The sequence below is a fragment of the Protopterus annectens genome, chromosome 1.part0 (assembly GCF_019279795.1).
Source record: "Protopterus annectens isolate FY-2018-M chromosome 1.part0, PAN1.0, whole genome shotgun sequence".
NCBI lineage: Eukaryota > Metazoa > Chordata > Ceratodontiformes > Protopteridae > Protopterus > Protopterus annectens.
In genome coordinates, this window is record NC_056725.1 from 1,767,396,882 (window position 1) to 1,767,403,728 (window position 6,847).

Genomic DNA, 6,847 nt, shown 5'->3' on the forward strand with positions numbered 1-6,847 from the left:
TACTATTGATATCCATATAACAGCTTCCATTGTCTTGGTTTTTGTATTATCTTTTGTTTCATCTTTTCTCACATATCCTTAGCTACCACATGGTATAATTTTTGATCCATACTCCTAAATACTTAATTTTATCATGTCCCCATAAGTATGGATATTGCTGAACCAATTTGTATCTGGATACATAATTTACCGCTATTGCTTTTGTTTTAGCTTCATTAATTTTGTATCTCGAAAAGGTCTAAAACTGTCTCAATATGTTCCACAGCACTGTAATGTCCCTTTCTGCTTTTGTCACGTATAAAATAATATCATCTGCAAACAGAGCCAACTTTTCTTGACTAACATGCCAATTATATATTTGAATTTATGAGTCCCTTATTTTATTTGCCAATGGTTCTAAATACAGTGCAAATAACAAAGGGAAAAGAAGACACCCTTGTCTAGTTCCTCTGCTCAAGCTGAGATTATCAGAGAAGACTCCATCCATTTTAAGTTTTGCCTCCAATCCCTCATATATCCTATTAATCAACCTTATAATTTTATCAGGGAATGCAAACACTTCCATTGTTTTGCTCACAAAGTCGCATCTTACTCTGTAAAATGTTTTCCTTGCATCAACAACAGTGCCATTTTCTTACATTCTGCTTCCTCTGGATCATCAGTGCTTTGTTAAAGTTGTAAAATGTTTGCCTCCCCTCCACAAAACCACACTGATCCATATCTGTCAATGTTGGCATCACTTTTGCCATTCTTTTAGCCATTATAGACAAAAGCACTTTATAATCATGATTTAATATTGAAATGGGCCTGTATGAAGCTGGTTCTGATGGATCTATGCCCTCTTTAGGTATTACAGCCACTACCACTTTCTTCCAGGATGTTGGTACTTCTCCTCCTCTTAAAATACTTTTAAACAAACCCTTCCAGACCTTTATCAAGTTTTTTACCTCCTAGTTTCCAAACTTCCACAGGAATACCATCTCCATCTATTCATAAGGACTTTCCTGTAGATTGGTTAAACATCAAGATTTTTATCTCATCTCCTCCTATCCTGTTAGTAAATGAATCACTTCTACCTCTAATCTTGGCATATTTAATTCTGCTATAAACATTTCCCTTTGTGCCTTTTCTTAATTTCCATATTTCTCTGCTTTATCCAGACTTTCATAGAATTTCTGAAATATTTCTAATACTTCTACAGGATCCTTGTTATCTTCCTTGTTATAGGCTGCCTAAGCTTGCTGACAGCCCTTTCTACTTTCTGTTGTCTAACTTGTTGTGCTAAAAGTTTTGGTGCTCTTGAGTTATTATTAAAAAACTGTTGCTTCACAGCAATCTTTCTAAACCCATGCATACTGTGACGCCCGTGCACTGGCCCAGTAATCAAGGAGCCTCAATTCTCACCACTAGCACCAATGAGGGGCATCCACATTGGAAGGATAACAAGTACACACACAGTAAAGTACAATTTCCCTTAAGAGCACACAGAGATCACAGACAGTCTGGGTCTGGTTTCTCCCTTTCTCTCCAGAACCCCAATAAGACTCCCCACTGGCATAGCTATAGGGTTCAGATCTCAGCCGAGTAGTCAAGCCAAAACCTCCAGTACACTCTCTGTGCAACCAGTGCTTCATGCCCCTACCCAAGTAGCTGACACACACACACTTTCAGATTTGATTTATATGCAAACACACAGACACTCCTGGGGAAGGCTGGGTCAGGTTCACTAGCTATGCCCCCCTCTGCCTAGGCTATAAGGTAGTAATCACTGCCACCAACTACTCTTATCAGCTACTTTAAAAGACTCTTACCAAAGGGTGTCAAGTTCTACTGTGCAATGTTATTATTATTCAAATAGTAAGTGTGACGAACAGCAAGGCTATTGGAGTGGCTTATACAGTATCACCAAATACGTGGAAGTGCTCTAAGAGCTTAAATTATTTCTACATAAAACAGCCACAGTTAAAAGGCTTAAAAATACGTAATAATAAATAATAAAAACACAAGACAATACTCATTGATTCAACACAGTGACACTAGAGAGTTCAGAAATCACAGGAAATACTTTTAAAACAACATTGTAGGATAGTCTCACATAAATATAGAAAACAGCTAAACTAATCTTACTATTTTTATCTATCTCTAAGAGAAATTACTGTTTTTTTAAGTACTGTTAATGTTTGGGTAATATGCAATGTTTCCCTAATGAATGATGTCACTGCAGTTTAATTTGTATGCTACAGCTTCCGTATGAATGTGCCTACTTTATAGATATTTTATCTTAAAGTGATGTAAGACTGATTATTATGTGACTATCTAACTGTTGTAGTATGTGTATTATATGTTATCCCTGGCTAATGTACTACAATATATCTGGCTAATATTCTAGCCATTGTTATAGCATTTATTGCTCTGCCATTCCGAATACATGTTGTATTGTTATATCTATAGGGTTTATTTGGATTCATAATATTACTGTTAGAGTGTTGTTAAATTTGCCTTGATAAAACAATTGCAAATGTTTTTCTCAATGTTGTGTTGTTTGCTCTAGGTATTGCTTTTAATTACCATCTTTCTCTCACATCTTTCTTCACTTGACTACTCTATTCTAATGTTTTCATTCTACCATTTCTATTCCTTAGGTATGGTCCTGTTACTTTACCATCGATAAAACAAAAAAAATTCCACTACTGGAATCATTGGGAAGTACACCATATGCCTGTCTGCCCACAATTCCAGCAGCTTTCACTTTAACGTCCTGTATGTTCTGGCATTTTTAAAACAAAAAGAAAAAAACAAAATTACAACAAACTAATTGTCTGCTATTTATTTTAAATATCTCCAACTGATTTAGTGTTACCACATCACCAGAATGCCGCCTTCTCTCTCTGCTTTCTTCATTATTTCCTGCTATTCTTCTCTTAGTTTTTGGTTTTTAGTCATTTTCTGCAACAGGGCTGTACAAACACTAACTGGTAACTTTTCATAGCCAATACCTACATTTGCTCTCATTTTCAGTGTTCACTGATTGATTTTCTTGTGTTCCCTCTGCTTTGTTTTGGGCTTGCCCCGCTCCATTCACCCTCTGGGCTCACTCTACTCCCCTTCCTGCCCCCATTTCCCACCCGCCCCCACTACCACTAGATTTATCCTATACATACCACTCCCACTCATTAACACACAGCCAATTTACATTCACTCTACACAACTATCCCAATAACATTACACCATTGTCATCCAATCACATAACCCTTTACACATCCACTCACTTAGGATCACATTACCATTCCCTCCTTTCACATCCACTATTCCACTATGATACTCTTACAGTGCTCCATCTCTATTCTCCTGACATATTTACTTCATCTTACTTCCTCCCATCATCACTCCATATTTAAGTTTTCATTACCCACTTATTTAGCATTACATCTTTTTCACAACACTTACAGTAACTTCACCATTTCATCAACCCTATTTAATAATACTAACAATATCTATTTTACCTACAGGTACATGCAGCTGTCACACACTGATTTCCTACTTCACAAATATCACAAACTTTCACATAAATTACCTTTCTCATTTCACTTAATTTTTTTCTCATCTTAGTCTACATGGTGACATTCACCCCAACCCTGGACCAATACACTTCAATCAACACAGACAACTTACAGTTTGCTATCAATTATCTCACCAACCTTCCATCATAGTCCCTCAATTCTCAAATAACATTCCACACAAATCTTCTGATCTTCTACTATTAAACATAATTATTAGGAGCCTTTTAAATAAACGAAGCGAATACCACTCCACCCTCTCACTCTATTCACCCGAAATAGTAGTCCTGACAGAAACCTGGTTAAAACCTCACATATCTGATAATGAGATCCTCAACCCTAGCTATAATATTCTTAGACAAGATAGAACACATAACATAAAAGAGGAGGAGGTGTTGCCATAATGTATAAAAATACTCTCAAGCTTGAATGATTTGATAATAATAATCAAACTACCACTAACGCTGAGATACTATCAACCTAACTTAAACTTAACCCCGCCAAAAAAATAACCATTATTGCTATCTACATCCCACCTGGTAACAACACTCACACAGTTGAATAATTCCTTTTTAGTTTATCTAGCTCTAATCAGGAAACCATAATAATGGGTCATCTCAACACTGACTGGCTCCACCTGTTCCAACAATAATCCCTCAAACTTCGTCAACCTTTATGGCTTCTCACAAATAATCCAAACCCCCACCAGACTAGAGAAGTCCACTGATAGAAAATCCATTCTTGAATGGACTCTAACCAATAAGCCCACACTATCCCAGCAATCCAGTTGCCTCCCTGATGCCCTCAGTGACCATCTACATACTTACTTACTAAGACAATCTGTTCACCCTCAAAAATGTACCACATATAAACAAATTCATCACAAAAAAAAATGCTTGCCCCACATATTCATTTCCACACTCAAACAATGCAACTGGTCCCCACTAAATTTCCAACAGTTAGTGCGGCAGAATGCTTTAACAGGATGTTCTTAAGCATTCTTGACCTTGCTCCACCCATAACCATAAGAGTGAAATGTAACTATGTTCCCTGGTTAACAAATGACACAAAACAATTGCTCAAAAACAGAGATAAAGCTTGGACTCACTTCCAAATCAGTAAGAATCAAGCTACAGTACACCACTACAGACTACTAAGAAACAGAGCAAAAAAATGTATTAATCGTGACAAAAATCAGTACTACACAAATCTACAACAAAAACACCATAATAATCTACATACATTCTGGGCCACCATAAAACTACTATTACAACCTGGACTTGGCTCCACTCCTACCCCCAACATTTCTAACTCCACAGTGAGTACTGCAACACAGTTTAACATGCATTTCATTAATTAACCAATACTAGTATTAATCCCACACCTACCCTTACAACACACCTCACTGTAACCACTAAATATTTCTCTTTTAAACCCATCCAAACCAATCTCATTAAAAGATTGCTCTCTAAACTTAAACCCACTACCATTGATAATCTACCCACTGAATTTCTAAAACGTGCTGCTGATGCCATTGCATTTCCCATCTCTATCTTGATCAACCATTTCATTACAGAACATTATGTACCCAAACTCTGGAAAATAGCCCATATTATCCCACTTCACAAAGGAGGTTTATCTAAAGACCTCTCTAACTATAAACCAATAGCTATTCTGCCTCCTCTATCTAAAATTCTAAAAAAATGCATCCACCTCCAACTCATGAACCATCTCCTTGATGACAATCTACTTTCTAGTTCCCAACATGGATTTTGCCCTGGTCATAGTACCACTACTGCCCTATTAAGCTTCACACACACAGTCAACCAACTTAAGAATAATAATCAACATGTTGCTTCTGTCTTTCTTGATATGTCCAAAACTTTTGACACAGTGTCCCATCAACTGCTCCATCACAAACTCTCCCTACTAAACATTAGCCAACCTTCACTCACATAGTTCCAAAGTTACTTATCTGAATGTCAGCAGTCTGTTAAATGGTACTCTGAACTCTCCTCTCTACTACCCGTCTCAGTTGGAGTCCCACAAGGGTCTATCCTAGGCCCTATCCTCTTCTCAGTCTTCACCAACAATCTACATAAAGCTACCCAAACTGCCACTATTATTTAGTATGCAGATGACTCTACTCTAATCTGCTGTGCTCCTCTCTCTCACTACTCCAAGATGTAACTCATAAATCCTTTACTTCTATAGAAACCTAGATCTCCAAACATCAACTTATCCTTAATCCAAGTAAACCTAAATTAATGATCTTTTCCAACAGGAAATCCCATCAGCATCAATCCTCCTTTCTTATTTCCTTCTCAAATAACTCCATTATAGAACCTATCCCTCATACAAAACTGCTTGGTGTAACTATAGAAACAGGCTTAAAATGTGATAAACACCTAGCAGTAGTAATAAAAAAACACATATCAAACTAGGATCCTTATACAGAATTAAGGCTTACCTCACAGACTCCACCAGGCAATCTATAGCTAGAACCCATTTACTTTCTACTCTTCTATATGCCTCACCTAACTTTACTAAACTAAAAAAAACAGACTTAGCTAAGTTTGAATCTTGCTATAACAAAATTGCTAAATTTTCAACTAACTCCATTTAAATCTCATCACTGTACTGCTCTTCATCATTTGAATTGGCTTGAACTGCCAAATCTCCTAAACTTCACCCAACTACCTTGTGCTCATTCCATGTTATACCAACTCAACAAATGTCCATCTCTCCAAAAACTACTGCAACCAGAGACCAATAATAAAAACTTAAGATCCTCCAATAAATTTCTACTGAATATTACTAAACCAAACAATACTTTTGGTGACTCACTCTACCCTTATCACATTGCTAAGATATGGAACAATATACATCAGGAAATCATAAACACCTTTAACATCATTAAATTCAAACAACACCTTAAAGCCTACTTATTCAATTCATGGCTTTGCTATTGTGTTAATCCTGGATGGTTTCATCCAGTTGTCATCCTCTTTTTTGTTTATTCTCTCCTTACCCAGTATGCCATTTACTTAACCTTTACCTCTCCATTACCTGTTCCTGTCTAGTTTCACCTTATATTCTCTTTTACTCTCCTTTTCACTAACATCTCGCTTCACTTTATTCTGTATCATTATCTTCTTCTTCTTTTTCTTTGTCTTACTCTTCCTTGTCTGTACTTTCTTGCATCTTTCTTTCTATTTTCTGTCACATTCTCTTTCACTCTTTTGTGTTATTCATTTTCTGTATATAGCTACTATACTTGTTCACTGCCA